General features: G+C 40.9%; 1 protein-coding gene across 6 annotated transcripts in view; it reads right to left on the bottom strand.

Moving 5' to 3' along the window:
- The window catches only part of zfhx3b (zinc finger homeobox 3b), a 280,084-nt gene that overhangs the window by 151,348 nt on the left and 104,286 nt on the right, over window positions 1-24,450 (bottom strand). For 3 of the 6 annotated variants that reach the window (XM_089119798.1, XM_039669719.2, XM_039669716.2), the window contains exon 1: window positions 19,269-20,147. The exons of 2 other annotated variants lie outside the window; for them this stretch is intronic. The gene's annotated coding sequence lies outside the window, so the exon portion shown is untranslated. Of the gene's footprint in view, window positions 1-9,632; window positions 9,736-19,268; window positions 20,148-24,450 lie in introns of those variants that run through there. One more of the 6 variants, XM_089119669.1, reaches the window with a different exon arrangement.

A 24,450-nucleotide genomic window follows, 5' to 3' on the forward strand; every position in this document is an offset into this window, starting at 1 on the left:
AGGTATAGAGCTACAGTGCTATCATAAATTAGACATGTTAAAGCTTCTCTATCACCATACTCATATTCAGCAATTGCTATGTTGAATATCAAAGCATTGTGTTACCAAGTAAGTGTATAATCAAGTCGCGCGAATGGCGGATTCCATGTTGCGCATCCATCTTGAAAATACATTAGATAAAGAGGGACATACCTAGAAATTCAAGCTTTGCCTTTCACGTTTTTACTGTGCGTTCACACCGGACACGAATAGCGCGTCACATTCGCGTCTAGTTTGACGCTTGACCACTTTGTGTTAATTCACGCGACAAGAGTCAAACTGACGTGTGTAAAAACAAAAATTTGAAGCTAAATTTACGCGCGTCAGAATCGAAATCCGATGGCGGACATTTTTTATGTCGACCGAGCATTCATTGAGAGAGTTCCCGCTCTGTATTTGCTCTGGAGAGCAGAACAGCGGCGTGGGGATCATCCTCGCCGTATTTGTGTCCACCGGACCCTTCGGAGGCGAACCGTTTGGCGAGTTTCACCATTTGCTCGCTCCAGGAGCTGCGCCTGAATGACGGCCGCTGTCAGCGGTACTTCCGCCTGTCCCGCATCCAGTTTGATCGGAGCAAGGATCACCCTCGCCCTCATCCATCTAATCTGTAATTTATTTTTGTTTTGATGATAAATAAAGCCAGCCTCCAAAAGTTATTAACCTGTCCTGTGATTTTTATTCTCTCTCACATCGAGAACGAACTTATGCACGTTGGTTGTCTTCACATCATAATAATATTTCATCAAATCTAGATATGGAATAAATAACATTCAATACAAAATCAACGTGTCTCGTATATTGAAATAAAGTTTCGAGCATCAGAACCACACGTATTGAGTCATATAACAAAATAAATTATTGAAGCATCCAGATACTTCACCATGTGAGCAAGCAGCAGGCTCCTGATTGGTTAACGTGGCGTGAATTTGACGGCAAATTTCAGATTTTTCAACTCGGGTGGCAGGAGCGAATTCGCGTCACGTGTGAATGAACACATAGCACTAACTAAATCATTCGCGCTTAGCGCGCCAGACGCTCAGTTCGTGGCATTATGTCGTATTCGCGTCTACCGCGCCACGCTCTACGCCTCATACGCGCCGCAGGAATTTTTTACGCGCATAATGCGTCTTTGCATTGACTTAACATTGAAATCATTCGCACGTGACACGCTATTCGCGTCCGGTGTGAACGCACCATTACACTCTAGAAGGTAATATTCAGTTGGTAATCATTTACAATTTCACTGCTAGATGGGAGAAAATCCTACACAATGTAGCTTTAACTTGAAAAAATGTAATGCTACTGATTACATCAATCTTTTTTTGAGTTTTGCAAACTTATTCCGGTGTATAGAGTACAGATTTGAGTAGTATAGTAATTAGTTTAGAAGAAGGTCGTCTGGATGTCCCTTGATTTTAATACATTTGCATACTAGGTTAAGTACGCATAGGCTAATTCAGAATATACAGCAGTAAAGTAATAGAATAATATGGTTACGGTATTATGCCATTTTGAATAAACCCAAAGAATCTTTTTTCCACTCGCTCATTTTCTTCCTTCCTTCGTATATTTCAAGAGTGAAATAAATAAATGAAAGGAAACACATGCTGGGTTGTATTAAACAGATGCCACATACGACATTCATCCTCACACTGGCTGGTGTGTACATTTCAAACTATACACACGACAGGCAACAGAAGACACGCACACCTACCAAACGTTTCTGACGGTGAGTGACCGGAAATGGAGGGAGCGAGTAGAATAAGGCACTGATAAATGATTTGGGGAGGAATTTTAAGTGCTATTTTGTCACGAGGTGAGCCTCACTCTGGTGGACTCTAGCATAAACATGTGTCAGGACTGCATGTAATTACAGAAGAAAAACTTCCTCTTGTACTATGTGAATGAAAAAGAAAAAAAAAACCCTCACAGACTGAATTATCTGTGTGTTTTATAGCCCCCAAGCCTGCTACACATACTTTAAAGATGAACAAACACAAAACACACAATTTGGCACCTACTGCCACACAATCCTGTTAACCAAGTGTTAATAAACTGGTAACATGTAATCACAGCTGTCACATGAATGGCATGCAATGTGAAGAATGGACCAAATCTGTTTTCCAGAATGTTCAGGACACGAGTGTGTGCTTGAATAAACAAGTAACGATTTATGCTCTGCTCTGAAAATTGTGTAACACTTCCACAAAATGCCTGTCAAAGATCTCCAATCGTGTACGCAACAATCCCAAATCCCTGATGATGTCCAGATTTGTTTTGATAGAGTCAGTCACTGTAGTTCCTAAAAAAAGAGGACCATACTGGGGCTCATTTTCCACACTAACCCTCATGTTTCTCAGAGCTGCTATAATTAGCCAACTTTGTTCCTCGCTGCATGTCCAAATGATATTTACATATACAAATCCCACTTGGCTGCAGAGAGACCATTCCAGCAAAACCAGCTAGCAGAGTTTTTTTTCTCGAAATTACTAAACAAACAGGATGAATATGTGTCCAATGCATACCCTAGATAATATATGGATGGTTTGAATGTGGTCACATTGTGTTTTGACTGAAAACGAAGCACTCAGCACGAAAGGCATATTACAGTCATGCTGTCAAGTCCTTCCGAGTGTTTCGGGGGTCAGTGGAAGCTCTTTAGCTTGGGCAGGTCAGGGCTTGAGGTCTGAATGCATTATAAAAAAAAAAACATTCCAGAGCTCTCAGCAGACAGCCACCGTTGGAAGCAAACGCCCTCAGACGCTGCATAACCCTCAAACTTCTCCTCAAGCACTGCCAAGTCTCTCTCGCTTTCACTTCCTCTTCTGTCCTGCAGATTACTCAAGCGGTTAAGCATCGCATGATGTCATAACACTATCTGATCGGCGGATGTCGTGAGGAAAAAAAGGTGAAAAGTTTCTGTCCTCTTGTTGTGAAGTTTATTAGTGGACACATCTGATTTTAAACAGAGCGATACCAATGAGAATGGGAGCGCTTTTTTACCTCAAGCCTGCCTCATTAGGGGCCATCTTGATTAGCCGCGGAAGGCTTTGTTGAAGAGCTATTTGTACGTCCGCTAAGAGTGAATGAGAAAGTGGAAAAAGCGAGAGGGAGGGAGAACAAGGCAGGTTTGCAGGTTTCAGTTGAGGCCTCGCCCTTGCTCTGCCACGATTGTAAACTTTTTCTGTTGATATGCAAAGCAGTGCAGATCATTTGGGTCCCCATGGCAACAGCGCCCCTGCTTTGCACAAATGTAATGATTAATCGCGCCTTTGATAACAATGGCCGGCACCGCTGTTCCAACATAAATGCTGCGAGCAAGACAGTGTGTGACTGCAGGGGGATCCATACACAGACCTACACGCACACCCACTCCCCTGCTGTCGACCATTCGCTGAACGCGAGGGGTGTGTGGCCATGTGCGACCACGTGCTAGCTCGCACTACTTTACAAATCGGAAAACTAGTCTTGACTGCAAGTTTGGTTGTCTTGTGCTTTCTCGTGAGGTCCGGCGGACGGACGGACAGATAGATAGATGGATGAAGCCTTTGTGTGTATGTGTTCGTACAAGCCAATGTTGCAGCTTGCGAGTCAATGCAGGAATGTGGCCAGAGTTTAGGTCTCTGAAACTGTAATTCAATCAGCGCCACTTGGCTTTGAGGCAGATTCACTTTGTCAGTTGCGCTTTACCATTAATTTATCATTTCGAAAACAGAGACAATCCAAACAATCATTTCTCTCTTCTCAGATACCTGTCAGAGAGGGGTGGGCGCAAATCTAATAACTACATTTTATTGGCTGACACCACAGCTTTACTCCTACACGTGGGTTAGACGTGAGGGACGAATCCTCCAGCCAGATGAATATCAACCACAGGCCTGACAGAAGGGCTCACCCAGTCCACCCCCCTGCCCAAAGCCGCATATACATACTACTGAGGGAAAGTCAACAGTGTGTTATGTCTAGTGTCCAGATGGTCAGACGTGGAATAGAAACATGGCCTCTGAAAGGGGCCGGACTGGGAGCTTGGCCATGCAGCGCAGGGTTAATGGTGGCGTGAAGAGAAACAATGATTTCATAGAGAGAGGTGGCGGGGGGAATGAGGATCCTCATCCTCATGCAGATCAGGGACAAACAATTTTGGCCTGGTCAAGCGAATAGTTCAGATTGGCCATACTACTTATAAAAATGGAAAGTTTAATCAATTAATCTAATTTCAGCCAGTTCTTACCAAAATTCATTCTTGAAATTTCAACATTACTATCCAATGCATGTAAGCCAGCTAGATAACGTCACCTTGGTGACAAGTTTTAACAAGCATAAAACATTACGTAACATCACGGAAACCGAAATGTTTACATTTTCAAGCATGAAGCGCAGTGATGTGTGACCTGCCAGGGCAAGTGACAGTTCCGTCAACTGGCCCAAACTCGTTCTCACACCGGCCGCAGACCAGCGGGCCACCTTATTGTTGAGCCCTGCAGATGTTGCCAGGCCCTGTTGGGTCACACAATCACACGCACATTTGCATTCCTGATAGAGGGAATTGGGATTAAGGGTCCTGAATGCCTTTCTCAATTCTGACAGAGTCTGAACACAAGACAGAGAGAAAGAAAAAGCAGGACGACATGGGGAGAAAAGGCTACAGAGAAAGAGAGAGAAAGGACAATGAAAAGAAAAGCACCTTGAGAAAATATATGAGAAAAAAAAATGTTAAAAGTAGGCGAGAGAGGAATGCAGAAGAAAGAAAAAGGACAACGTGGAAGAGGGAGAGAGGGGAATATAGTGACAAAAAACAGCTATTGTGAAGATCTTTAACGGTGGGTTAAAATGTAATAGCATTGATAATAAAATACTAAAGCGTTTACTTTGAGTGAAGAAAGGAAATGCGAACTTTAAGAAAGAAAAACAAATCACAAAAATACGTTTTTATATGATACAACTAGGCATTGTGGACGCTTGTTAGGACACCTGTGTGAACTTACTTCATACTAAAAATTACTTTGGGACCAGCTGATGAAAAATGTCTCAGAAAAGTGAAGCATTATATGTTTGGATGCCTCTGGGTTTGAAATGATAAATTCGAAGCGTGCCTTGACTATCCGAATAATTTTTTGGGCCACTGTAAGTGTATGTGACAGTTATTTGGCACAATGAGACGACAGAGAGGCCCTTGTCCAGGGCAGAAGTCTAGAAGAACTTGTTTTATCCTCTGCAAGAGAGACAGTACTGACCAGCTGTGTTCAGTGAAGAACCATGGCTTATACAAACATACACAACCTTTGATCAAACCACCGTGGCCCAGCTAAACATGCCCCTCACCAGACACTGAGCATACAAACAGTCATAGATCTAGTTATGTTTAAGTGTGTGTGTGGAAGTTGAGCTTAGCACAGGGAAAAGGCAACATGGTGGTGAAACTCAAGAGGCAGTGTAAATAAAGGAAGAAAAGACAGTACAAATCTTTCACGTTGTCTGTCTTCTATGCTAATTATTAGCATGCATTGCTGCAGTACACAGTAATGGGCTCTGTTCCAAAACCTACTGAGCTAGATAGGAAAGCCTTCGCAAACAAGGGCCTTGGAGCCAAAAAAGGTTGAGTATATCATTGACATTTCTCTTGACAAGTCGACAATCTTGATGCTGTTTTAAAATTTGGATGAAACAAGCATCATATAAGGCAGCAATATGTTGCTGCCTACCTTTCAGGATGAGCTGCTGCATTGGCAGTGGGCCTATTATTGATCCCTTGGAATGTTGTCTAGATAGGCAGCTCACTAGGTTGTGCAATAGAGCTATAGTGTCTCACCTAAGCCCACAATAAGGATAACTAAAGAGGCACCACAACTAATGCAATTTAACTGCAGGAGAAACAAGTACTGAGGGATGAGCTAGTCTAAGAAAGAGACCAGAGCAAAGCTTATCCAGTTGATTTATATTCACCGAGGTCAAACCCAAATTCAGGGATCTGGCTAGTCTCAAACACTGTCAAAAATTCATTTCCTCCGCCTCAAAACGTTTCTGCTCAAAATGGAGGTATCGCCTGCCCTCTTGTCTCTCTTGGAGAGTTGCCTGCTTCTGCCATAATTCCATCAGAGCTAATTGCTTACAGCACCGTTGTCATTTCTGCAAGAGAGGGGCACTTTTCAATCAACAATAGCCTGTTCGTACTTAAGCGTGGCTGATATGAGATCTGCTGTTGTGTGTAAACGTTTGGAGCAGCACAATCTAATCTGTCCGACATGAAAAATTCTAATTCAATGTTGTGGCAAACACCTCAAAAAATAATGAGCCTAAAAATAATGTGCTGCCAGGTTTTTTAAACAGTAAAATGTTGTGTAGTTGGCTAATTCTTGGCCTCTTGTGCCTGTGTCTGGACTGTAAGTTAGCAAGTGTGGCTCTGTTCTCACTGCAGAGATACTGTAGAGTCAAATTTATACCGCCCCTGTCCGCAGTCAATGCGAGTCACTGATTCCGAAAGTTAATATTTCCCTCTCTTCCACTCATAAATTTGCATATGATTAAAAAAGCTTGACCTAAATGCATTTTTGAGCACCACAAGTAATTAGAGTATCCTTAGTAGGAGGGCATGTGTTAAGAGGTTTTATCCCCCCTTTTGGAAAATCCAGCTAACACCAGCTTCAGAGGGTAACTAGATGTATGTGTTCATACAGGCACTGTAAATTTGTTAAATTCAATGAGAAATGGCAATTTGAGCTGACATCTGAGACAATGTTCAACTAATGCAACTACAGATGACTACTAGGAACGGTGACTTTTGGCTTTCGACTTTCGACTCGGCTCGGCTTTGTTTGGTTTTCCACTGTGTAAAAGTACAGCAAGTACCTGTACCTGCTTTCGGGTACTTTTTTTGGTATCACCTCCGGCGAGGTTCTGAGCGAGCTAAGCCGCTACTAAAATGTGACGTGAAAACAATGCCGACTGCTGATTGGTCAGAGAGAATCGTCACCATTCACTGCGTCATCATTGCACGCGCCAGATGGAATATCCAGAATATCCCCGCCATTTTTAAATATTTTGGCCAGAGATAGTTTTTAAACTTACTATTATTATTATGGCAACTCGGAAGAATACGCCTTGGTCAAACGAGGAGGTGCAGACTTTCCTTTGTTTGGATCAAGCGAGAGCTTGATAGGGCAGTGAGGAACGAAAGGCGTCGCTATGACGACCGGGTACTATTTGTGGCGGTACTATCTGCGAAAAGCAAGCCGAGCCGAGCCAAATCGTGTCGAGTTGGTACTGGTAATGGAAAAGCGCCCGTTATACTTATATAGCGAAATCGGAGAACGAATTGGAGAGATGTAATTTCGAACAAAATTACACCAAAACCAAGTTTGTTTGGAGTTTGTTTCAGGACCTCAGGAAAGTTTGCTGTGGCTGGTAAAAACCTCCAAACTACTATTGGTATGGGGAGATTACGTGAAAGCTAGGTGCGCTCTAGCCCTCTTCTCCAGATCATTTTCTCTATTTAGGCTTTTTTTGAGGTCGGACCTCCATGAGTTAAAACAATAGCTACGATCAGACTGCTATTTTCTCACTGCTTTAATATTTGTTGTGTTTATTTCGTTATGGAGAGAATATGTTATTAACATATTCACCTAAATGCCACTCTCAGCAGAGTGGGCGGCATCAGAATGTTTACCAACAATATATCGCTACGCAGATATTTCAAAACTTCTTTTTACCCCAAAGCAAAGACAGAAAAATACCTTTGCCGTGAGTTTATCGGAGCCTTTAGTGGCAAGACAATTTTATTGGTTTCTAGCCGTTTGAACTTGTTCTAACTAGTTGATCAGCTGAGATTCCAGTTAGTGGACTCGTTTCAGCCTTGTAGATCACCAATCTAGTTAGAGTTGGTAGACCACTGTGGACAAGCAACAAATCTAACCTGACCTCCTTAAACTGGTCCACTACCCTGAAAGAGAACAAGAACTGAGGAACACAAGCTGCCTTGCCATTCTCATGTACACCAAGTCTTAGAGTCAGTTCCATGTACAAAGGAGATGCCCCTGCAAACAGACCTCCCTTGACGTTGAGGAGGAGTGTCAATGAGGGGCTAATAAAGAAAGACAATGAGTAAACAAGTAGGGCAAGTCTACCCCAGCTTGTAGGACCTCCCTTCCTCTCTGTGGGCTGGCACGCACTCAATGGGATCTGCCGTAATTAGTCTCACCAATGCTTGTTTAGCATTTGCATATAAATGCTCTTGCTGGCAAGTGCTAAACACACCATCGCGAAAAATGCCCAAAACAGACGGTGACCACACCTCCACACCCTCCAGGAGAGGGAAAGAGGTCCCAGGGGGCCTTCCGCAGACACAAGCCCCCTCAGTGGCTCTCCTACCCCCGTGCCCGTTGCCTTCAACAGGTTGGCACCCATCTGCTAGCAGCGAGGGGCCACGGCGTGGCCTGCTCTCAGTTCCTGTTTCAAAGGAGATTGTGAAAGATGGCAGCCAGGCTTCCTGTTTCTCTGCTTATGTCATGAGAGCGTTTCAACCCTATGAAATGTGCCCTGACAAAAACAGGCAGAGTTCTCGGGATGTTTTAATACGTTTTCTAGTATGATAGTATGAGCCCCACAGATGGAGTTGAGAAACAAAAACAACACAAGACCTCTTCCCTGAAACTGCTCCGAGATCACCTCATCTAGCCTTGGGATGGCTGCTATTGTTCTCTTTCTGTACAACACGCAACAATTCTTTCCTTTCCACGAGCCTCCCCCCTTCTCCCTCTCTCTCTTTCGGTTTCCTCCACGTCTCTAGCAGTTGTTATGACAGATCGATTCATAAAATCCGAGTGGAGGAAGGAAGTGATGAAACGAGTGTCTGTGCACCCTCCACCCCCTCCGTCCCATCCACTGTAAACACAATGAAAGTCACCATCGGGAGATACCCACACCAGAACGGAGATAAGCAACAGAACACTCAGAAAAACACACACAGCTGGCCCTCGCCGCAGCGGCTGCTAGCAGTTCTTCTCCCTGCCTAAAACTAACACTCATCAGTCTCTGATAAATTGTATTGCTCTTTCAGAGCTTGGGATATTCTCGGTGGAGTTTTCAGTTATTCTTTATTTAAGTAGCAACTTTTTCTCAGATGTTTTTGGGGTTTTTTTGTTTCCAAAATTCCTTAGGAGAAGTAGAGTTATAGACAATTGTTGACATAAGTTAGAACAAAGCTATGCAATTAGTGAATAGCACAGCTCTAGCAATTTGTTCTGGGATCAAGTTGATGAGAAATATTTGAGTTTTGAGGCTTTAATTGCAGACGGTGGTATCTTGGCACAGTGTTAAGGTCTTTTACTGAAATTCTAGATCATTCTTTTTCGGTCAGCAAAGTCCACTTAATCTGGATCTGAGAAACAACAGAGTTATTAAATAGACCTCATTAACATTTCTTCTTTTCAAGGAAGCCAATCTTGAATTTAGCAGACAGATATTTTTCCATGCAACATGACTCAATATACTGTATGTGATTTGGACTTCTGACAAATTCTGACGCTCTGTCACACGAGTGTCATTTTCCCTGACAGCACGTCTGTCATTACCAGCTTGAGATATTAATATTTACGTACCACTGAACAAATTAGCTTTTGATGTGTATTTCCAGCAACCGCAAGCCATCGCGATCCTCGACTTGTGTCATCCAGTCTACCTTTAAACAGCCATCAGGTTAAACTACAGTGAGAGAAACAAGGGGGGAGAATGTAATCTCGCTTATGTGTATAGTTACAAACTCGTCACAAAGCACAGGAAAAAAGGTACAGAAAAAAAGGAACAAAAGACTGGCACTTGACAAGGTAACTGATCCATAAATGTTTCATGTGAGTGCCAAGCCTGTCTTTCACCTCTGCATGACCCCCCCCCCCACACACTCCTCTCTCTTTCTCTCTCCCACTCTCTTGCTTATTTGCTGTCCGGTTAGTTCACTCAGCTTTAGAGAAAGAAAAAACTACAACGATAAAACTACAAAAATAAGGTATTCTTTAAATTAGGCGAGAAAGATAAAGCTCCATGAGACCAAAAAACATGTGACTAGGTAGAAAAAAACAAGTAATTATGTTTAAAAAATAGAAAGACAGTAATTTAATATTAGTTAAGGTACTCATTTGATTTTTAATTACATAAATAGATGAATTGTTCACAAAAATAAAGGGAATATGCATTAAAAAACAAAATATAGTTGACTGATAGTGGTTGTGTGTCACAGAAGGAACGGCAGACAGCATGTGTGACGTCACGGTGCGGGGGTCACCAATCTATTGTGGCTGTTTGGCCTTGAGGAATCCCCAGTGACACGATCACACCCCCAAACCCACTCATCCAGTCCCCCGAATTTGAATCAGGGCGAGGAGCGGCTTGAATATGTTACAACCTAAGGATGCAAGGTCGATTCGACGGAAACAACAGAAGGGTCTCCAGACTCGTTCCACACATTGTCGCCTGCTGTCCTTGGTGTGTTTTACATGTGTGTCACACAGCTCTTTTGATTAAATCAATTTAACTTAAGATTCTTAAAATGCACAAAAGGAATGAAACAAGTGTTTAGCAGTGACGCACAAGTAACCAGACGCCCCGTCCTCAGAGGGACAGACAGAAATGGAACGACTTCACTCAGGCCTGATTTAATTGTGGTCCTATGTAACACTTAATAGAGAGCGCAGTGCACCTGGCAAAAACAAGTTACACCCAAGAGGGGGTGGAGGGATGTCCAACAGTACCAATTAAACACCTCAACCAATGAGCTGACCTCTCACAGGACTCCTCGTGCCAATAAACCAATCACACCGCACCTCTCATGTCTCATTAAATACCTATGTGATAGGAAGGCGACAAGGAGAGACAGCTTTTTTTTCCTCCCAACATTTAATTATAATGTCTGGGAGGAAAAGAATTCTGTGAAGTAAACAATCATCATTACTATTGAAAACAACACTACGCCAAGACACAGACACTGATATTTGTGCCCTGCTGTCATATTTTTTATTTTATAAAAAAAAAAGCGTATACAGCTTATTTACAAATTGTAAATAAGCTTCTAAAATGATGCACAAGTACTAAATTAAAAGCCATTTACATATAACAGTGCTTCTTAGAATCATATAACAATTTTGCATTGTCTGTCTGAGACAAATAGTGTGTTATATACAAAGTAAAGCAGAACTGAATCCTAAATTTATTTCCTCATAGAAATATTTGAAATGGCACCAAAATGGCTGCCATCAGAGACGAATGTGATCTGTCTGCTCACTCTACCAGACACTGGCCTTGATCCTCTCTCTCACTCACAGTCACAGTCACTCACGTGCACACACAGTCACAGTATCACTTAAACATTTTTTTAAAATATTATATAAAACATGTCAAACAACTAGCATAGACAAAATAGGATTATTTTTGCAGCATAAATTTAAATAAAAAATCATACATTTAATAAATGCATCTTGTTTTTGTTTTTTTTTAAACTGTGTTATAATTCAATTGTTTGCATTCAAATATTTAGCGATAAGTAAGATAATACAAAAACAGACAATTAAATGCCCCCTTATTTTCAGCATATTGTTCAGTGTCCTTAAAATTATTTATTATAATGTAAAAAAGATAATAATTGTGTATGTGCATTACATATATTTATATGCTCATAATTATTGCAGAAAATAATTAAATAGAAACTGATTTTTAAAAAAGTGCTGAATAAAAAATAAATATATAGGCCTACTAATAGCCTATGATTATAACATCCAATCACTGACACTGACAGTTAATGATATTGATGATGCAGTCCATATTTTCAGAATATTTTTTTCTCAAAACAAAAAAAAAATGTGTACAAAAAAATGACACTGGAAATAGATGTAACATGGTATTAAATCCTGCATACGTGTGTGTGTGAGAGAGAGAGAGAGAGAGAGAGAGAGAGAGAGAGAGAGAGAGAGAGAGAGAGAGAGAGAGAGAGAGAGAGAGAGGTGAAAGCCCAGAGGAGAGGTGCTAGAGGAACACGGAGCCTGTAGCACTTAGGGGCCATTTTATTGCTTTGCTGTGGTCAAGTGAGGTGCAGCGAGCTCAATTCCAGCGCAACAATGACAAAGAGGGCCGCCGAGACAAAGGGGTATCTCTTTGCCTCTTAACCCCTTCAGTTCTAAAAAACATACATAAAATCCAAGCCACAAACGCACACGTAAACACTGAACGATATGTGGGACCGTTTGTATTAGCCGCGCCGTTTCAGACCAAACTAATGGATTCAAGACTCCGACCAGTAGAGCTAGGCCTCAAAGACAGAATCGAATGACTCTACTATACCTTTATTTCCTCTCATTCTCGCTCTCTCCGCTCCTCCTCTCCCAGTGCACCATGGGGGACCCGTATGGGCTGCTGCACATTTGCAAATGAATCACGCTTTTTGTTTGAGTTTTTTTTTCTCCTTTTCCAAATGGAGAGAGGAGGGCGCACGAGAGAGGGAGGGAGAGAGAAGGAGGGTGGCTCCTGCCATCGCTCTTTTCTTTTCTGCTGTCTTTAATCCTGAGGAGGATAAGCTGTGCCGTACACAGAGAGGAAGTGCCATCGGCCTGTCGGGCTTCACCCGTTCCCACTCAGCATTCCTGCAGCCCTCACACACTAGCTACACACACACACGCACGCGTGCTGTCGATCACTCACACTCGCATGCACAGAAACGGCCCGCGTTACTGACAGCACATGCAGCACATGATCTAAGCTCGCTCGCCGATTTGTCACTCATGGAAAAAAAGTGCTGTACGTTTTATAAAAATCTATAAATATGTTCACATCACTGCTGAGCAGCATGCAGCCAGAAATAGAAAAAAATGCAATCAAATTAAATTAATATGCTTCAAAATAAGGAACCGGCCGCATACTCTCGCCTTAAATGAAAAAGATATGAATTGCACTAAACTGAAGGCTATAGCTGCAAACACACTCATATTCTTTAGAAACGCAGCAGTAGTGCAACAAATGACTGCTTTCTGTGATATTACTCAGCCGCGAAATCGAGAGAGAAAGCATGATACAGTACAAGCGACACTCCTTGACCGATACACACACACACACACTCAATCCAGGTCTGTTTTCATGTCATGGTGCTAATCTAGCCGAGGCTAACACTGGCTGTATCACATGTTATGCTAAGCGTAAAATGCGCTGGAAAAATGACATCTGGAGAGGCTCTCGGGGCCCAGATCAGCCTGACCGACAAGTCTGCTTCTAACACCAACACAATCGACAAATCATATTAATATCATGTCATAAAAACAGACATTACAACTGAGTTTTAGAATATTAGAACATTTTGCATTTATACACACACTGATGCATAGGCCTACATTTATATAAATTCTAATAAATATTTATTCCGATTTAAAAAATGTGGTTAATGTGTACTGTTATATATATATATATATATATATATATATATATATATACATACATACACACACACACACACACACACACACATATATATATATATACACACACATACATACACACACATATATATATATATACACACACACACACACACATATATATATATATATATATATATATTTATACACACATACATATATATATATATATATATATATATATATATATATATATATTGTATTCATATTTAAATAAGTATATATGTAAATATCAGACATAAATATGGCTAATTTTTCCTAAAACATCTGTAGTCTTTAAAAAATTTTTATGAAAACTAGATCATCACTAGATGCGTGTGCATGAAGAGGACTTTTCATTTGAAAATGACACTTGTAATACACTAGCATGAATGAACTTACACAAAAATGAACATGCACACTTGTTTAAAAAAAAATTGTGAAAGGGAACGAAAAATAAAAGAGGGAATGAGAGTGAGAGTGAAAGAGAGAGAAGTCACAGGCCACAGGACCTCACGCTTTGTCTCTGCATGGAGAGAAAGGCGACCTGGGCTGCCAGTGTCTGTGTGTCCTCCATGTTTTATGCATTCTGCCTCTTTGTGATGATAAGAGACAGCGCGGAGGGCCGGACGCTGGGCTCCGGGGTGCAGCGAAGAGGAGGGGTGGAGAGCTGGTCCATCTTTATGGCGGAGAACATGCAGCTAGCCCTGACTCCACAACACTGCCGCCTGTACAGCAATGCTACTATGCTAGAATTCACCCTCACACACACACACACACACAACACGCTTAGGGGTGTCCCACTGCAAAAACAGCCTGAGATAACATCTGCTTGGATCTTATCATATATTTACACAAATATCAAATTAGTTTCTTCAGTTCCTTATTGACAGTTTCACAGTATACACACGTCTGTGTTTTTTTTTCATAAATTAGCCATTTTGCTTTGCATGAGTTTGTGAAATGCAGGCATTGTGGGTCCTCATGACATTAGCTGTGAATGACAAATGCTGAAGGCTACATTTGTCTCTCAAAATATTCCCTGACTGACGGAAAATGTGCAAAAGCAGCTTCTCGCAATAAAAGAGGAATTCCTGTCGCCGTTCCACACACACACACACACACACACACACACATGTCTCCTTTTCAGGGCTGACCCTGTCTATAAACAGCTCAGGATCTACTAGATAGGTGAGCACGTCTGCTTCTCTCTTTCTGTTGTAGCTATATCGCTCTTTTTTTTTTTTCCTTTCAAAGCAAAAATAAAAATTATTTAGCAGTTCGAATGGGGTAGTTTAATCATGCAATGTGTATATGCACAAATCAGTGTTTAGGTAAAAAAAAAAAAAGAAGATATATAAATTAAAAAAATCATAGGCTACATACATTTAAAATAACATTAAATAATAGGGAAATGAGATCATGTGCACACACACACACACTCATAAATCACCACCAAAATGATTTGGAGACAGTCAACATGATAACGTATTGTGAAACAGCAAGCCACAGACGTGTCTGCCAACTTTACTGGGAACAAATAAACGAAAACAGCAACAAAAAAAAAAAAAGAGGAGGGAAAAAAAGAGGAAGCAGAAAGCAACATGCAGACAGTCAATGCAACCGTCTGAAAGGTGAAACCGTGGCTTGAGCTGAGCTTGTGCAAAGCTGAGTTTACACAGGTAGCGTACCTAACTATCTCTGAACCCCCCTCACCCAAACACACACACACACACACGGACCATCCTCCCCACCAACGCTCAGCCTACCACCAGTCTGTGGTTTAATGATAGCACTGACACGTACGCTATTGTCCTCCCCCTCATTATGGGATGACTGGAAGAACTGGTCCTGACTGCACAGGCTTGCATATTCAAAACCATCATGTGTAATCAGACCCAGTGCTCCTGCTAACCTAATTTACACACACACAATCCAAGCCCTACAGCAAATGGAGGTGGCTGGGCTTTCTCTGCGCTCCTCCTCGGCACGACTGGATTAATGGAAAACTCGTGACAGAGATCGGCTCCTCTCCACACACACACTGCTTTCACCTTCACATTAGACTGTATCGGAGCACACACACACACACATAGTTTATGTATGTAATTTACAATGCATTTAAAATTTGCTGCATTGTCCAATTAATGTAAAATAATGTAACACGCACTATAAAATAAATATTACTTTTAATGCATAATGCATATTTAATACAATAACATGTATAAACGTTTAATGTAATTAAATGTTACACTGTTATTATCATACAACATACTCAAAAGCGGACTGTCATGATGTTGACCCAAAGAGGGCCCTCTACCACTGAGGACATCCCTAAGGGTGCCAGCAAAAGAGAGAGAGGGAGAGAGAGAGAGAGAGAATTGGGAGGGGTAAAGAGGAAAGCACAGTCTCCCCCTGCCCTATATCTCCACAACGATATCCATACACACTCAAATGCCACTCAGCAAGCCGTCTCGTCATGGCAGCATCTCCACTTTATGCACCATACACGACCAGGACGAGTACACTCGGCAATATATACAATTGCTGTTGTGCGAGGAAGCAAAGAGAAAATAAAAGCCTCAGAAAAGCAGGTACTGCTGAACAAGCATTTTCACTATCATATGAACAGCATGAAAATCCTACAAAATCATCATTGAATAACATTCTTAAAAATAGCAAGAACAATAGTGATAAATGAATTCTAATACAATTAAATAGTTCTATGCTAGCATATTTTGTTTTGTAAAAAATGATTAATAAACTATAATTAAGAAAATGTTATCTTAATTGAGAGTTTCCAACACAATGCCCATATTTTTAAAAAATATCTATACTGAAAGCTAAATTAAACATACAATAATCATCAGTCTGTGTTCAAACTGTATATATACGTCAGAAACGGTTGGAAGTTTATTATTTTGAAAAAGCCTGAATTGTCCGGTACAAAAGACGGATTATAGCGCCTATCTGTATTTTTCTGTAGGTTTGAGAAGAAACCAAACCACAATGCAAACATATGCACAACTCAGTCAGACATTTTCTGTAACACAGCGACTATCCTTACAGCAGCCCAACAAGCACACAAATATGTTCAGAGCCTGTAATAACACAGTGTTAAGTATATACACACAACTTACACTGCTTGAATATGGACGCGAGTTACTAAATGCTACGTGTTTAAGTGTTTCACGACCAGGTGAAACACAAAAGGCAAGACGGACGACAAATGCTGCAACAATATGACTTCCTAGAAATGAGTCAACTGCCATCAAAATCACTGGCTGCAAAAGGATTAGCCCTGAATAGCCTATCCATGAGTTTTTGAAGAGTGAGTGAGATGGCAAAGACCTTGCCTGCTGTCTTTGTTTTGTCATGGTGAAAGCCAGAGCACAGAGAGAGAGAGAGAGAGAAAGAGGGGGGGAGCTAGAACGAGTGAGAGTCCACGCAGAGCATCTGAATTATACTATATATATTTTTTGTGTGACGCTTGTAATTATTGCTCCCCCTCTACCAGGGAGCCGAGAGACATTAAACCCCTGACTTATCTTTCCTGTTCCTCCCTCCATCCCTCCCTTATTCTCTCTCCTAAAAACAGAGAAACTGGGTTGCTCACAATGCCCCTTTTTAAACGGGAAAATACTTAAATATAATAATGAAATCACAGCCTTCAATTCTCCCTCACACATACACACAAACAGATTTCGGCAATTCTGTCGTACTACTTCTTTCTTGTAAAAAAAAAAAAAAAGACCGAAATGAATAAACACAGTCTTAACCTACACAAGTGTGTGTCTTCCCTGCGTTAGCTTCTGGTTCCTCTTGTTACGACACGTCGGGAAGGATAAAAAGGTCTTGGGATTTGTGTTTTTCTGACCTCTTCCCTGATTCCTTCGATATGGCCCGTGGCTATTTGACCCCGTCTATCCTCTCTCAACTCTTTTCGCATGCATGCCTTCCTTCATGAGCACTATCTCTCTTTCTCCCCTCCCCAAAAATAAAATAAAAAATCCATTACTTCAAACTAAGGACAAAAATCAAGCACGCACTCTTTTGATGGTCAAACTTGAGGTGCATTTGTATAGTCTCGCTAACCCCCACAATCTCAGTGTATTGTTTGACCTCAAAACATAACCCACCCCACTCTTTTCCCACTCTTCGCTGGCTTGGTAATGTTGGGTTTTTCCCTTCTCTTTCTTTTTTATCTTTCTTCCACTCACTCGGTGACCCCTGCTCCCTTGTTTCTTGCCGTCTGACCCCAAGTCTCTCAACCTCCCCCTCTCTTTCTTCCCCAACCCTGCACATCCATGAGCAACTCGCAAACAGTCAGTCAGCTCTGGGTCTGTCTGTCCTTCCATTGCATCTCTTCTGTTTTCTCGTTTTCTGTCTCACTGTGGGCTACATTGTATCATTGTTATGGATCCACATTTCAGTTTGTTCTTGTCAGTATACCTTTGAAGGACTATCTATCTCTCAATAGCTCTTCGTTCACGCCACTTTTGAGGTCCCCATCTCATTTTTTGTTTTGTTTTGTTATTTTTTTACATTTTTTTATTCATACTAGGCTACACCTGATGTCTTCATTAAGTTTTAGCTTTATTAAAATTCGAGCCCCTCGTCTAGCTAGGCTATTTGTGGGGCAATTTCACCTCAATAGTCTAAGCTAGTTCGAGCTAACCGACCCGAAGTTGTTGGCGATGTTTATAATTTGAATAGTCTTTTTCGTCGTGTTTTTCTCCCTCAGGAGAACGTACGCAAGTTGTAAAATGTAATACTGATTTCGTTTTGTTGTCTCTGTTGTTGAGATTATAATTCATCTCATTGTTTTCGATTTTTACATTTACAAATTCACGCCGTGTGAGTGGGTTTTCCAGTATTAAGTCATTCGCCGTAATCGCTGTGTGTGTCGCGCGGCTCTTCGGGCTCTGAGCTCCGGCTGATCCGCTCCTGAGACCCGGGGCTCCGTCTATACCAAACACACTCCCCTAAACACTCACACACACTTCACACACACACACATGCCTATCGATTTGCATGTGACTCCGACTGGGAAGCAGCAAAGAACAACTTTAACGTCGCTTGGAATGAAAAATAAAACGAGAAAAGACGGTGAAAGTGACAGAAGCGAAAAGTAGAGGAACTGAAATGCACAGCAAAGCAAAGGGCGGAGAAATCCACACTAGAAGAGACTCGAAAAAGTATCGATGGGGCGCAATATTGAGGATTTCTGCTCGCTAAATGAGGGAGGTAAATGAATGTAAAGGACGAACGAGCATATCGGTGTAAAAATGGGAAAAGCGGGCGACGCTTCCCGCTCAGCGGACGCGGACGGACTCGCAGGCTGGACTAAGACGCTCCTCTCCCGGCTACGATCGCGCAGAGCTCCCGCTACTCTCCCACCACCCTCGCACATCGACACCCTGTCAAAAACCTCTTTCTTGACACTATTCGGTCCTTTTGTGACCCGTGTGAATACATGAACGTGCAGAAGTGTGTTTTAAATCCAACTGTTTGGAAAAAGGAATCGCTGTCTTGCCCTTTTCTTTTCTTCCAGACACGAGAAGAGCGAGGACGAAGCCAGATGTAAACACAGGTAACGATACTAATAAACGGCAGCAAATAAAAGGAACTTGCATGAAAATAACTTGCGATCGCCTGTTCTTGATCCTGCTAGGAGAACAGGCAAAGCCGGGGCTGATACGGCGAAATCCCGAAAGCCATCGCTTTAGTCTGTTATTGAAACTAAATAGAATCGTAACGCTAAGAGAAAGACAGAAAGAAAGAGAAAGCAAAGTTACAACTTACAATGTTTGGCTGCCGCTTTGAGATCCTTGCTTTTTAATCCAGTATTGAGACGCTTTGGCTAAAGATCCCATCAAGGCAGTCCCTTTTGGTCAGTTTGCGTTTAGGATGATGGTAAAAGAAAGATCATTGTTGTTGCGGAGAGTAAAAACCCGGAGTATTAGTTGTAAAGGCAATATAAAAATAATTTGGATGCAAAGCAGGCGATGAGTCTTGTGTTAGAGGGAGAGAGGAAGAGGTGAAAGTGAGATCTGATGATTGAAAAGAAAAAAACTCTTTGGATCTTTATTCCTGCTAATTAGTTTCCTGCAAAAAATGGCTGTGATTAATTCAGTGCGCATGTGCTTCATTACACAGGCACGACGGGAAGGGCTAATTAGCCACCTTCTGGATCAATAAGATTCAGCAGAGAGCCGAGGAGAGAGAGAGGGAGGAGGGAGATAGAGGAGGGAGGGAGGGATGGAGGGATAGATGGAGAACGAGAAAGAGGAAAGTAGTGATCGGGAATTGAAAATATGGAATTAAGTACAGCACAAAGTAAGAGTTGGATGAGAAGGAAGACACTGAAAGTTAATAGCGGAGAGGCGCGCGCGCGCAGCCCCTCTTCTGCACAGTGTTATTCGGTCGCGAGCGCTAGTTTAGAAATAAAAATCAAAACGTGTATGTTTATGAAATAAAATAGCGCAGTCTTAACCTCGAATGCGGGATGTTTAGAGCGCTTTCAAACACCGACAAGTTCGTCACACTTTCGGTTGCCTCTTATTTAAGAGAATCATCTCATGACAGGATTAACACTGTTTAGATTTAGATTTTTTTTTCTTTTAGAATAAGCTAAAGAGAAACAAAGGCGGCTTTATGTGCACACTAATAAAACGCAACTCTCTTAGTCATTGCAAATGTTAAATAAGCTAAATACATTTAGTGTCCTGTATTGTGACCAACTTTAAACATGCCGAAAATAATAGGCTACTTTTAAAAGGCATGCAACAATACGTATTTTGCATAAACTGTATGTATTGACAAATAATTGAGAAATTTATATTTATAAATAATAATAATAATAATCTGATTGTGGGGCTGAGCCTCTAAACTTCTGTAGCCTATAGAAACATACATGAGCTATTAAAACACTGCGCAAACTTAAATGTGATTATTTTTGCATGCATGTTAACCATTTGGATTATCTGCATTTTTAGTGTTTTTATTTTCGAATTAGCAACACATGCATGTAACATAACACGTGTAACATCATTATAAAGTAGCAATTTGAAGTGCAATAAATTAAATTTGACTTTTATCTATCGTAATAACACCTGAATATACAGCCTGTGTCCCATAGATCTTAAGATGAGTGCACGAGGAGGAATCAAGACATTGCAACCGAATGCGAGGACAAAACTGAGCAAAAAACTAAACAGTGCAAAATCAACCTCTTCCCTCTTTTTACCTTTTCAGGACCAATTGAAATAATTCCTGTTAGAATCAAACGCAATGTAGGTTACATAGATGCTTTAATTTATTGACTTTGAGACGAGCAGTGCATGATAAGAGATGCTTCTTCAGATATTATCTTTAGGAGTAGACTCGATAGAAAGTTGAACCAAAAAGCACTGTATATATTTTAGGCATATGAAAAATCGTAATACATGCAATTCTCTGTTTCTGTTCCCCTCTTCCTCTCTCTCTCTCTCCTCTCTCTCTCCCTCACAGTAGGTGAAGAGAGAGAGAGAGAGAGAGCAATGTAAAAATCACAAGTTCTTTAATAAACAGTTTTGCTCCTGTAATTTAGATACTTTATGCAACATTACTCTAAACAGCTAAACGTGTTGTTTTTACTACAGTTTAAAAAGAATGGCATTTGAAAATACGTAATGTTTCTTTAGTTGGACGTTTCAATTCCATGCAAATCGTTCCTTAAACAGGCACCCGCGTAAAATGACACGATACGCGTTACATGCTGTTTTTTATTTTATTTATTTTTTTGTAATTCTCGATAAGTAGTGTAACTTTCAAGCGCGCGCATTCAAAGAGGTGGCATTTGATCAATAGTAACAACTGTAGTATAGATCGGTGGGTTTCTCCACAGGTTTGCTTTTTTTTTTTTTTTTCACTTTGCCCCAAAACAATTCTCCTACTCTTGGTGGTCACTTAAGACGCCCTCTTCCCGAATCAAAAGCGTGTATCCCAATTCCGACCTTTGAGTCCTGGCCAGTGTCCTTTCTCATGATAATTCTATTGTTGATTCTCACTAAAGAAATGACAATTCTTCTCTCTCTCTCTCTCTCAATGACTACTTTCACTATTGACAACTCTAAGGGGCCCTAATCCTGCCAAATACAACTAACCTGCTGTTATCGATTACATCATGTTTATTGGAAAATTATCAGGCTATAACTTTTTACTTGTGTTTTGTTTCTCCTCTAATGGTTGCACAACGAAATTTAGACCATGAGAATTTTGCCGAATTGTTTTTTTCATAATGCATGGAGACAAATTCCGTGAGGCTGCAATATAACATGTATCCGTAATAACACTAATAAATATGTGTATTGTGTGATTATAATTGATTGATGTGTGTATCGTTGAAGTGGTCATACAACATGCAATAATGCTAACAAGAATGTCATATTTCATTGCAGTACAATGTTGTGTTTTAATAAATATTTAGAATATAAAAAGCATTGTATTTTATTTTATTTCAATATCATGTCACATCATGTTGAATATGTTGGAGAGCATGCAGTCATTTTGGGATTTTCATGGAAACACACCTATGAAACCCATTGCACTGAAGCATTATCTCAAACGGCTATCGATGCATTATGCAAACAATAGCAATATTAAACACTTTTTCCGTGGAATAGACGCGCGCGCGCGTGTGTGGATAGCGCGTGTGTGCATGCACGCGTAAATGCAGGTTCTTGTTTTAAAAGCATATATTTTATTATTGCTGACGCGTGTGGTGCATAGATATGTGAAATATCAAGCTGGACTACACACTCGCAGAAACTAGTAGAAACAGTAGTGACAAATGAAAAGTTACGAAATAAAACGTCGATATGTTTGATACGCATGCAGATTTTTGCCTTGAGAGAGTCTTCAGGATTGGTGATGTGCATGCTCTCTTGGGGAAGAGGGATTGTAAAAATGAATGAATGGAAAATAGAGTGCGTGAACAGTTCGAGGGGCAGTGAGATAATAAGAGGCCGGCGCGTGAAAAGGAACAGAATCAGAGCCTGTCTGTCGCTTTGTAACCTGCCATGCCCAATCTAAGCACATTTGAATATGCAGTGTGGTCCTGTCTGGCGCTTGATAGCCGAATTTATGGACGCAAATATCATCTTAGCTTCGTTTTCCTCAACATATACACGCATAATCGTCATTGCATGCTCTTTTAATAGAGGCTAAATGTGTTTCTTATCTGTTAGGTCCAATCAATCGCGAATGCTCTGTCCTAAAAATGACTGGGAATGACTGAACAGACATCCAAATATGCATGACCAACCCCTCATGGTGAACATGCTGATTGATCTGGCTAGAGATGTGTGCGTAAACTTCGGCCCATCGCCGTGCAAACAATGAATTCCACATATGAACCCTAAACTAGAGCAACAAAATCGCAATCCGTTGCCATTTTATTTATGCTGAAAACAAAATGCTAAATGATAACAAAAACTAAAAAAAATCAATGAGCGTGTATAGGCTTATGCATTTTTTTTGTATAGGCCTATTTCAAAAACCTCGTGCCACCATTGAAAAAATGCAAAGACAGCTGCCTAAGAGCCTCGTAACGTTAATTTAGTCCAGCTTAAATATAGCCTGTATTGAAAAGGACATTTTGTCACGGCATGAAAATGGAAGCAAGTTCAAGTCGAATTCGCATAGAGCTATCAAAGTTGTTTTCATCTCCATGCGCCCCTAATGAAATAACAACGCGCTTAATTGACTTTTTTTCTGCATGTTTAACTAAATGCAACTTTGTCACCAGTCAACAGCAAATGCTTTTTTGGGAATGGGCCCTCCAACGGGCGCGGAAGAGCAGGTGAGAGCTGTGGCGCATGGATGGTCAGGATCACACACTGGGACTGGGACTCAGAGGCATTGACTGCGCAAGAGCATTGTCCGGCCTGAAGCCGCGGGTGGCGGCATGGGGCAGGACGTGTTGCCAGGTGCAATGGCAGCGCCCTCTTATGTTCACTCTGACCAAGGGGCTCACACACACCACATGAACCTGCCTTGTCAGGGATATATGTTCCCTATCTGCCATCTTCAGCTGATCTATACCTGTCCTATGTCACCGGACTGCGTCAAATCAAGCACACATATGCATAAAGGTAAAACTCTGATTGCAAATGAATAGATTCATTGCTTCAAATGTGATCCACCATCATCAAACGTCTTAACTTTACGCTTTACGAGTGTGACGCGCGCGACTGGAGAGCTTTTTAGTGTGTGTGTGCATGTGTGTGTGTTCGAGTTTTTTGGGGGGCAATTTTTAAGCAAATAAACAAAATATCATGAGTTGGGGGAAAACAATCTGATATGATGGAAATCATAAATAATAATAATGCAGAAAACAACCGCACTGTATAAATAAATAAACGCAGCGAGACAGAATAAATAATATTGCACTTACTGCAAAATTATTTTATGACTGTGTAACATCATGCTTCACATAGATAAAACGACATTGGTCTTATTATGATATAAATCAGCTCGCAGATATGATAAGCAGGTGAGTGAATCAAATATGATGCGCGTCAAAGGAATGTAATTATCATCATATTAAAGACAAACAGAACAAGCATCGTTATTTTTTTACACATGAAAACATGCCATCTCTTATTTCAAACGGTATAATGTTTGAGAAAGACGCTGTTTTATTTACATGATTTTTGTGTGATGTAGAATGTTACTCCTTCCTAAATATAGGCTAAATAACGGCATTTAAATGAACTATTAAAACTTGTCAATAAATACATACAGTTGTAATGAGAATGATGTTTTACAGATACACAATCTGATACTATAAAGCACAAATATGTCCAGTGTGAGAGAGGTGGACGCTCTTAATTAACGCAAAATGTCTGAAACGCGGAGTAAATGAAAAAAATTGCTTGTATGTGTCAAAACGCACTTTATATTCACTAATATTTGGATATTTCAACGTTTGTGCTCATGAATG

This window comes from Pimephales promelas, chromosome 1, assembly GCF_988280905.1.
Source record: "Pimephales promelas chromosome 1, fPimPro1.hap1.1, whole genome shotgun sequence".
Classification (NCBI taxonomy): domain Eukaryota; kingdom Metazoa; phylum Chordata; class Actinopteri; order Cypriniformes; family Leuciscidae; genus Pimephales; species Pimephales promelas.